Below are 11303 nucleotides of genomic sequence, written 5' to 3' on the forward strand. Positions count from 1 at the left end.
ACTCTTGGGTCCGTCCTGAAAGACACTTTGAATTGACAGATCATCTAAATCCTAACAGTGACAGAGTTGTAGTGATGATTAATCTGTATATATATTTGCTTGCTTTAGCCTGTAAATAACACATTTCTTTTTTCTTATATAATAGTTTATTACAGAATTTGCATTGTCTTTGATTGGTGTAATATCTAAGGTACCAATCTGGGGTAAGTGACTGGAAGCAACCAGAATATGGTATGATAGATATAGATATAGATATTTTTTTAAAGTATAAGTGACCATTTATCAGTTTGTCTGGGTGGCAAGAGACTGGAGAGTCTAAGGGTACTGTCTGAGTCATGGTGAGACTGTTATAGTGATCCAGGAGTTCACATTAGATTTCACCAAGCCAGCGACAAATTATAAAATACACAACCAGTTTGGGGTGTATGCCCTGTTTTGACAGTCTGCCCTGAGGTAGATGATATCCCATTCAAAATAAAAGTTAAAGGAGGAATATGGTACTTTAATTTGCCTGAAAGATTCTGGAAAGTAGAAATACAAGGATTTTAAAAACATTAAACTTCTCTTCAATTTCCCCCAAATTTATCTGTCTTCACGCTCTACCTTGTGCTACAAATGGCTTACAGAGGTCTGACACACTGATATTGCTGAGGGATCACTCAGGGCAGGGATTCAAATGGTTGAGCCATTTCAGACAGCGTGACAATATTACCTTTATTAACCAAACTTGTAGCTTCATTTCCCGCCCTTCCCCCCCGCCCCCCTCCCAAATCAAGTAGGTTTGAAAAGCTCTAGTTTTCATAAATCCATGTAACCTGTATGCCTTACCTTTGTCCCCTCCCTTCTATGTCCAGTTCAGTCTTTGGCTTCTGTGGAAACTGCCAACAGAGATCAACTTTTTTTAACAATATGCTTATCTGTCCATGAGGAATTGGACTATGACTGACCAATTACTATCTGGTGGTATCAATTAATCTAAAATGCTAATGACATGCCCACATTTAAAAAGTGTAAACCAGATGACCCAGGAAACTGTGCACCTACTAGCCTGACACTGATCCTAGGCAAAATCAGGCTAAGGCTGATATGGGACACAGAATTAAAGGCTCATAGCATAATTAATGGTTGCATGGAATACCAGTCTTGTCAATGAACTTGATATCATTTCTGATGACATCACAAGTTTGATTGGTAAAGTTGACATAATATTCTCAGGCTTCCCTATGACATTTGACTTAATCCTGTATGACCCTCTGATTAAAAAATGAACTTTATATAAAATCAATTTATCCCATTTTAAAGGGATTAAAAACTTGTTAACTGATTGCAAAATAATTTTAAATAGGGAGTTGTCACCAATGGGGTTGTTTGTTGTGGGGTCCCACATGGATCCTTGCCCCAGTGCTATTCAATATCTTTATCAATGATCTGGAAGAAAATACAAAATCACAATTGGTAACCTTTAGAGATTACACAAACAATGGTGGAGACTACTCTGGTATGCTCATTCGAATAATATATATTTTTAAAAATAGCTAAATGCAAGGTAATATACCTAGGAACAAAGAATGTAGGTTACATTTACAAAATGGAGGACTCTGTTGTGGAAGGAGTGACCCTGAACAGGATTTAGGGGTCATTTGAACATAAGCTGTCAGTCTGATGCTATACCTAAGCAGGGGCGGCTCTAGGCACCAGCAAAACAAGCTGGTGCCTAGGGTGGCAAAATCTAGGGGGCGGCAAAAGGCTGGGGCCCCAGCTCATCCTGCTGCTGCGAGCCGAGGAGCGGCCCGTCCCTTGCAGCCGGGGGGGGGCGGCAGGCTGGGCCGGCGGATCTGCCGCAGTCATGCCTGCGGGAGGTCCACCGGAGCCCTGGGACGACTGGACCTGCCGCAGGCATGACTGCAGAGGGGGCGCTCGTCCCGCGGCTCGGCTGGACCTCCCGCAGGTATGACTGCGGCAGCTCAAGCGGAGCCGCCGGACCCGCGAACCGTCCGCAGCCTCGGGAGGTCCAGCTGAGCCACGCGGGACCAGCGGACCCTCCGCAGTCATGCCCGCGGGAGGTCCGCTGCTCCCGCGGCTCCGGGGCGCCTCCCGCGCATGACTGCTTGGGGCGGCCAAAAAGGTAGAGCCGCCCCTGTACCTAAGGGTATGTCTACACTGCACAGTTAATCCAGGCTCTGACTGGGGTTGTAGCCCACAGGGGGAAAAACCCTCTGACCTGGATTTGGGGGTATTTTGAGCCTGGCTAGCTTACATAGGTTAGAACCCAAGCTCTGCTTTAATTTGGGCCTGAATCCACCCACTTTGCAGTGAGAACACAAGCAAAATTACTTGAGTGCTGGTAGTCCTCTAATGCCTTTTTACAATTTCCTCCAAAGGACAGGCAAGTTCTCCTGCAATTGATACAGTTGACTTAGAAAGAATCTTATAGCTTCTTCTTACAAAGGACCATGGAATATTCACCCACACAGGTAAGTGCAGAAACAGTGACACAATAACATGGGTGCAGCTTTTTCTGTGGGGATGCTCATAGCCAGGCCAGGCAACTCAGGTGCTCAGATCCTAGTGCCATGGCTAAGTGAGTCAATGCAATCTTTGGCTCTATAAACAGGGGAATATCGAAGGAGAGTAGGGAGGTGGTATTACCTCTGTATATGGCACTGGTGGGACCATTACTGGACCACTAGGTCCATTCTCAGGTCCACACTTCAAAAAGGGTGTTGAAAAATTAGAAAAAGTTAGAGGTATAACAGTGATTCAAGGTCTGAAAGCTGCTTTAAACTGAGAGACTTAATCATATGCAAGGACGCCCAAAAGGACATAAGTACCTAGAAAAATCCCTGCAATTCACAAAGCCTGAGTTGGGAGTCTAGGCTCCCAATACAATAAATGGGAAGAGATAGGAACCTTAGAGTGTGATTCACAAAGCCAGCAGGGAACTGCCTAAGATAGCCAATGAGAGGGGTGTGTCCTAGGTGTCTATCTCTGTGAGAAGGCTGCCATCTCTTCTAGGGTTCACAGCTGAAAATCACTCTCTTGGCATTAGGAGCCTATGCTGTTTTTGCAAGAAGACCCTACCTCACAGCTTTTGCCCAGTGGATAAAGCACTCACCTGGATGTGGAAGAATTGAAATTCATGTTCTCCCTCTACCTGAGAAGGTGGAAGAGGGATCTGAACAGGACTTTACCATCTCCAGTGAGTGCTCTAACTACTGAGCTATGGGATAATCTGGTGTGTATGTGTGTGTGGTGGAGGTGTGACGCTGACAGGCCGCATGCCAAAGCATCAGGATAATTAACTTGTTTGTATCAAAGAAATGTTAAGTGTACTAATTCACTCAAGTGTTAATTTAGTTCAAAGGAAATGTGAATATTATCTTCACTTATCTATAACTTTTTGATTGCTATCACGTGACCTATATCCTGTAATTAGATAACCCTAGACCAAAGTGTGTGAGAGGCTAAGATAAGATGTTTGATGTGCAAACTGCATAAAAACTAATGAAATGTTAAGTGAAAACAAACCAAGTATCTATTCCTATTATAATGTAACAGCAGGCAATTGCATTATGTATATCGCTGTAACTAAATTACATGTGAATGCAAAGGAAGTAAAATGCTAACTTCAAAGCAAGGGTCGTTGTCTTCAACAGTGGAAATTCACACTCAGTCTGCAATTGCTACTCATCAAAATCCACGTGGGTGAGGACACTGTTAAGATTGTCTTCTGTGAGAAGGATCTATAAATACTGGTTTAAGGGAATGATCCTGCATCTCTGGCAGGGTTGTATTCTAACAGGATGGAGTAACTAAACAAGAAGGCAAAGATCCTCAAAATTATCCTGGGGAACCCTGAAAACTTTTGGAGACTGACAGATTACTGCATCTGTTATCATTTTGGACTTACAACCTTAGATTCACCTGTTGATATATTCTACCCATTTTAACCTCACTCTTGTTTCTGTTTCTTAACTAATAAAACCTTTAATTTTACTAGAGAAATTGGCTGCCAGAGTTGTCTCTGGTGTAAGACTGAGAGTATCCATTGACCTGGGGTAAGTGACTCCCCATTTGGGATTGGGAGTAACCTAATGTGATGTGATATTTACAGTGTGACGGGCATTCTCTCAATCTTTCCTGTTGAAGCTGTTCCACTGTGGATAAAAAATTAGTCGTATGCGCTGGAGAGCGAGAGCACGAACAAGCATGGGAGTGACTTTATAGCCCTGCTCCAATTACTTTTTTTTAAAAAATTTATTCAGAGTGACAGCTTCAACAGAAGAGATTTGGGGGCCCAGTATCTGAATCTTCCATAGCTTGGTTACAGGTCCCACACCGAGGGGGGAAGATCCCTATTCTAATCCCTTCTTCCTCTTAATGGATGGGGGACTTGAACCAGGGCTCTACCTACATCCAATATACATACCCTAATCACTAGGCTGAGGGAAGTTTCATTCTCTCCCCTGGTTGCTTTGTGTGAATTTGCCTGAGGGACTCTGTCCAGCAGGCATGCTCAGAGAGCACCTACCAGCTCAGGCGAACTCTTGTCTTTCCTGGTTTGTGAATCACTCGGGGATATAGGCAGGATGTACCACTATGCATACTCGGAGGCAGAAATGTAGCTGTGTAGGGAACTTTTACTGCAAACATCTACAGGCTGAGTGAGTTTAGGTACCTACAGGGATCAGCAGCTGGTTTGTGAATCATAATGGAGCCTAAAACTTGGACTTAGGCACCCAACTCCTTCTGTGTGTCCAAGCCTCAATCTATTATGTTATCTAAGAGAAGGTTAAGAGGTGACTTGCACATGGTCTACAAGTGCCTACATGGGGAAGAGACTTCTGACAGATCTTTAATCTAGCAGAAAAAGTCATAAGATCCAGTGGGTAGAAAGCAGAGCTAGAAAAATTCAGACTAGAAATAAGGTGCACATTTTTAACAGTGAGAGTAATTAAGCATAGGAACAACTTATCTAGCGATATGGTGCTTTCACTCTCATTTATATCATGGACATATTTCTAAAAGGTAAGGGGGAGGGATAGCTTGGTGATTTGAGCATTGGCCTGCTAAACCCAGGGCAGTGAGCTCAATCCTTGAGGCAGCTGGGGGGGGGCACACAAAAAAAACCTGAGGGACAGTCCTTGGTCCTGTTAGTAAAGGCAGGGGACTGGACTTAATGACCTTTCAAGGTCTCTTCCAGCTCTACAAGATTGATATATCTCCAAGCTTTGCTATTTAAAAAAATAAAAAGGTATGAGCTTGATGCAGAAATGACAGGGTGAGATTCTTTGTCTTGTGCTATGCAGGAGGTCAGACTAGACAATTGTAATAGTCCCTTCTGGCCTTAAATCCATCCCTTTATGAACTGGTAACTTATGCCACATTTGTATTAGCCACCTGGAAACAATGTATAATGAAGCTCATTGGTGTGAGGAATTATTATTCAGTCTGCTACAAGAGCATCATTGTCACTTTCTTTAAATATAGCTGCTTTGCATTTTTTATATATATATATATATATAATCACCACCCTAAATCTTTCAGTAAGTAAACTGCATATCCTTCAGTTCACTCATTAAAAGTGTGCTTCTTTTGCCCCCTAGTGGTTCTTCAAAATCTCTTGCAAAAGACACTCACTTGTGTATTGCTTGAAGTAAACAGATTTCTGTTGCCTCTATCTAGGCAGTGACCAGATGTCCCAATTTTATAGGGACAGTCCCAATTTGAGTCTCTTATATAGGCTCCTATTACCCCCCACCCTCTGTCCTGATTTTTCACACTTGCTGTCTGGTCTCCCTACGTCTATCACACAACGAAAGAGAATAAGTGGCCTTTAGACCAGCGCTGGCTCAAAGTTCCTTGCCATCCTAGGAAGATAAAAAAAACTTGGCTAACCTGGAAAAAAATCAATTGATTTGACTAGGCCTGTTCTTGGCTTATTTCTCTGAATAAGTATCAGAGGGGTAGCCGTGTTAGTCTGGATCTGTAAAAGCAACAAAGAATCCTTTGGCACCTTATAGACTAACAGACGTTTTGCAGCATGAGGTTTCGTGGGTGAATAGCCACTTCTTCGGATGCAAGAAGAAGTGGCTATTCACCCACGAAAGCTCATGCTGCAAAACGTCTGTTAGTCTATAAGGTGCCACAGGATTCTTTGTTGCTTCTCTGAATAAGAACTTTCTCCTCAGTCTGATCCTGAAGTGACCCCACAATGCTCTGCTGGTGTTTATTTATCAGTGTGAAACGGGAATTCTCAGGCTCTTCCTTGGAAGGACTACATCTTATTAGAGATGGTCTCATAGGAACCTCCCTCCCATTAACAGGAACCACCCTTCCTGGCTGCCCAGTGCTGCTGGCGTGGCTAACACCTGTTTATTTAGTATCAGAGGGGTAGCCATGTTAGTCTGGATCTGTAAAAAGCAACAGAATCCTGTGATACCTTATAAACTAACAGATATATTGGAGCATAAGCTTTCGTGGGTGAATACCTACTTTGTCGGACACGTCATGTTTATTTAAAGATGTAATATTAGGAAGCTATTTATCCACTTTAATCTGTCTTTACTCATGCAGTCACTAGTTCTGCTCATTTCAACTTCCACGCCCATCCCTTCTGTTTATTGCAATTGAAGAACCACCAGAACAGATATTTATATCTGGGTCTTCCATATCCTGGATGAATGTCATAATCACTGGGCTCAAAGTTTTAAGGTGAACACCACCAGCAGCTCCTCTGGTTATTTTGTGAATCTAGCCCTTTAAAAGTGCTTGGAAACAAAATGTTTCAGGTCACATGATTCTTTTTTTTTTTTCCCCCAACACAACAGGCTCTTTTGATTTACTGACTTTTTTGGGGGAGATTTTTTTTTCCCAATTTTTCAGAACAGCCAGTGAGCTCCCAAATCAGTTATTTGCCAGTTCTAGTGGCCAACTACTCTGGCAGTGAATCTACACAGACTACGCTGGATCATTTAGGGAGCTGTGATGGGGTTTACAAACCCCATACTGCGCAGTGCAAAAGGGAGAGTAGAATCTTCTCTGCTTACAAGCAACAAGGCTGACCATATACCAGCACAAGTGGGCAGAACCCACAGTAGGGATCATAATGGAAAACAATCCTACCCAGCTATAAAGATGAACTGAGAAAGGCAGAAAGGCCTGGAGTAAAGGAGGGGCAATAGCTCCACATTGGGTTGCCTCTGAAACTGACAGGGAGACAAAGGAAGACTCTAAGCCCTAGTGTTTCAGGGCTGCTTAACTCATTTTAGGTTAAGTTGATAGTCTGGGCTAATTTTAAGATGAACAGAGGGAGCCAAGTGAGCAGAAAGCCAGGATCTCCAGAGAGACTGCCACAAGAACAGTTGGCAGAGGCATATGATTTCAGTTGCAACAGCTGCCCATTCTAAAGTTTTCCATGTGAATTCAGCTAATTCAGTATGGGTGCTGGAAGTGTTAAGACTTGTTTTCATGGATGGGAGTTCCTGAACAGACTGTAGGTGACAACAGAACTCAGTTCACATCCAAAGAGTTCTCATTTTTTGTCAAAAGAAATTGTACCAAACATGTCACATCACCTGACTATCATCCTGCCACATGGATTAGAAACATTTATTCAGCCAATGCTGTGGCTCCAGATAAAGCTAGTTTACAACACAAGGCTGCAAATTTTCTACTAACCTATAGGAATGCAGACATGCTAATACAAATTAGACATCAGCAATGTTGTTTATAGGGTGTAATTAGGTTCTCACCTGGACTTGTTAAAACCTGATCTCCGCAGGGACATTTGTAAGAAGTGCTGGGTTCAAATGGCCACAAACAGTCATGCCCAACAATGATTTTTTTTTTCCACAAGAGAAAACGCAGTAAAACTTCTGAGAATTTATGGAAACCTGGAGTGATTACAGCCTGGACCTTTATCAGATAACAGTGGCACCAAACGTATCCTGGAGAAGACACTTCAGCCAGCTTTTGAGCAAAATTCTGCAGGATATTCTACACCACTGATGCCCATTGAAAATACTGAGCCTATACTACAACCACAGACAGTAACTAGTGCCAGTGAACCTAATGTCCGTGTTTCTACCACAAGAGACCTAAACACTACAAAGTGTGGAAGGAGGAGGCACACATCAGAGTTGGGGCCTTAGTGGGGCTCTGGGTGATCGCTACTTCCCAAAACAAATGTAATGAGGTTGAGTAGTGTCCGCAAAAGAGAAACTAACTAATTATTCCTCAAGAAAGGTTTTTAATTACTTATGACTATAAAGCCAATACAGACAGAATGTACCTAATGATAATGTGCCTAATGACTTTACATGTACTGTAACCATCCCCAACCAATACAAGTTCATATGCAATACTAATACATTGATTTACTATATTTTAGTAACCTTAACCTATTTATAACTTTATTTAATTTATAAACTCTTATTGACTTTTATGATAACTTGATGGTATACCGAAGACAGGCACAGCGGCTTGCAAAGCTACTATGATATATAAACTACTAACTTTACCAATGCTGTAACTGTTTCCAGTAAGGCACAAAACATATACAGTTACTATATATTGATTAAACCTATAGTATTAATACAGATTTAAGATTAACCAGCTCAAGCATCACCAGACCATTTTAGTTCATCTCTCACCCTGCATTCATCCAAAGATCCGTTACCTTTCAGCTGACCATTTCCTGCGCTGGCCAGGTACAAATAGTCAGTGAAGCACAAGTTCCTTTGGTTCAGGGGGGTGTATGTGAGCCTGACAAAGAGCAATTTCTTTTAGGTCCACACACACCCCTTTGCATCTTATTTGCTGGCCGTGCTTCAAAACAAGTCAACCAATCAAGGTGGCCAAATATTCCAGGGTGGCATTTACGGTTATTTTGAACTTATGAACTGTGCACCAGTGCCCAGCTCATCTCTTCTCTATGCAACTAGTTGTGGTCAACTTGCTAGACTCAAAAAAGCTCAAATCAGCTTAAAGAGGTGTCTGGTTGCAGAGCATAGTAACCACAAGCCTGTATCAACCTTTACAGAGTTTCCTTCTTAGTCTATAAAGCTTCCTAGATAGATTATGCTTATGCTTGCAGGATTCTACTGTATGCGCTTCTTACAACTTCCAGACGTTTGAGGCCTAACAGTACTTAGCCTGACACTACTTGACAAGGCTTATGCACATTAATCACACAGAGCAGGAAAATGTTGACAGCTCCATCAGAAAGTGCAGATACTGTTGTTATGACTGAGACGTTATTCAGAGAGATGTTGTAAACCACCTCTCGGATTCAATTTGTAGTGTGTTGTATATTTAATTATAGTAGTTTTGATACTTTGAAATGTGTAGTTTGTTCATGTTCTTTTACACGAATGCAGAAAAAGTATGTAGCATATATGAATTGGGTAGTATTGCTTTAAAGCAGTGATACCCAGGCCTCAGTGGTTCAGGAGCCAAATTAGCGATCAATATTACCCAAAAGAGCATAGTGTGACTTCATTGTTTCATTTACTATATAAATTCTCACAGCAAAATGACTGACCAAGTATTATTATTTTATCAACTATAGTTGGTTAATAACATAGTAAAAGCACCCTGATTGGTTAATCTTAGATTGGTTAGTAATTAAATCACACAATAGTTTATTATCATGTGCTGCAAAGAGCTGCAGGAGACACATTAAAGAGCCATGTGCAACTTGTGAGCCTCAGTCTGAGGGCTTGTTTTCACTACAGCTGCTAGTCGATTTTAAGCTACGCAATTTGAGTTATGTTAGCAGTGTAACTCAAGTTGATGGGCTTAGATCTACTTACTGCGGGGTCCACACTATACTATATCGACAGGAGATGCTCTCCTGCTGACGTTGCTTCCACCTCTCGTGGAGGTGGAGTACAGAAATCGATGGGAAAGCGCTCTCCCATTGATTGAGTGTGTCTTCACTAGACCCACTAAATTGATGTTGCTCCATCAATTGCAGCAGCACCGATTTAGCTCCGTAGTGAAGACAAGCCCTGAATATCACTGCTTTAAATAGTTTGAGAGCCCTCTAGTAGGTGTCCCCATTTACTGTAGAAGCCACCAGGATCTAACAGCTCAGCAGTGTACATATGTAGCTAGTCCTCATACGTTTGTACATACTTAGCAAACATGGTTATTTGGAACACAAATGTATCCATGTGGTTTCCTTGAGTTCTGAACATTGTGTGAAAAGAAACAGGACTGGAAGAGAGGAGAGGCTTTGCTTTACCACAAGGAGAGGAAGTGATCTTGGGAAGGCAGGAGAGTTTGAACAATCTCAGACTGCTGCTTTAAGTTCAGAGCCAAAGAGCACAGTGAATTGGAGTTCCCTTGTTTTCTCAGTTCTGAGGGACTGCTGTTAAACTACCCGGTGACAATCCTGAGTTGGTTGCTGCATTCCATCCCAGAAGCTGCTGCACTTTACTTCGCACAAATGTACACTTTATAAACTGGTTTGGGAAGAAATCTGCTTTCTCCTTACATCATATGGCTGTGGCTTGATGAAAGGGGTGAGGGTTGGTGGCAAGGACCAGGGCGATGTGAGGACGAGAGTTTATTTTACGCTTTGTTGGGTGGTGACACGCAAAAGTCAAGCTATTGCAGAGTTTCTAAACTCTGAACGGACAAAGATGGAGGTTCCATACCAATAATATATATAATGATCTCACTGAATTATCATTCTTCCCCAAAATTAACAAAAGACACAGAATAAAGGAAATTCAAAGAAAAAATTAATTGCTTTTAAGGTTTTATGTATGGATCAATAACTTACAGAGAGACAGGAACTGTAATAGGATATTGTATTTTTAAAAATAAATGTGTGAAATCTGAGCAATGCAAAGTTACACTAAAAAGCACTCAAACACTAGCAAATCTGGAAATGCGGCTCTAATGTCTTCAAACAACCGTAACTCTGTCCCATTAGCACATATCTATGTACTCCCTCCATGTAAGGAGGGTGGCTGTGACAGTATCACAACATCTCTCCTCAGTGCCATGTTAAACTCTGAATACCTCTCCCAGTCAAACAGGAAGACAGGCAAAGCTGTGGAGGGAATCTGGACTGGAACCGAAGTGGGAGCTGCAGGTCAAGGTAGATGTGCACTGGCACTGCTGTTTGAGTTAATTTGCAAAGCACCAACTAGCACTAACCTGGCTATAGCCAGTACTACCTGAGCCATGCTTTTGTGAGCACTAGTATATTTTTGGAAACACAACTATCCTGTATTTTAATTAATTTCCCTCTCAACCCGCATTGCAGAGAGGAGACAGGTGCAGAGTCA

General features: G+C 42.1%; 1 long non-coding RNA gene across 1 annotated transcript; it reads left to right on the forward strand.

The window, feature by feature from the left end:
• Positions 1-143: 143 nt before the first annotated feature.
• On the forward strand, positions 144-11098 carry LOC120395560. Its single transcript, XR_005592694.1, has 3 exons — positions 144-203; positions 2382-2474; positions 11044-11098. It is a non-coding gene; the product is annotated as an uncharacterized LOC120395560 (long non-coding RNA).
• The last annotated feature ends 205 nt before the right edge of the window (positions 11099-11303 follow it).

The sequence above is a fragment of the Mauremys reevesii genome, linkage group 1 (genome assembly GCF_016161935.1).
Source record: "Mauremys reevesii isolate NIE-2019 linkage group 1, ASM1616193v1, whole genome shotgun sequence".
Taxonomy (NCBI): domain Eukaryota; kingdom Metazoa; phylum Chordata; order Testudines; family Geoemydidae; genus Mauremys; species Mauremys reevesii.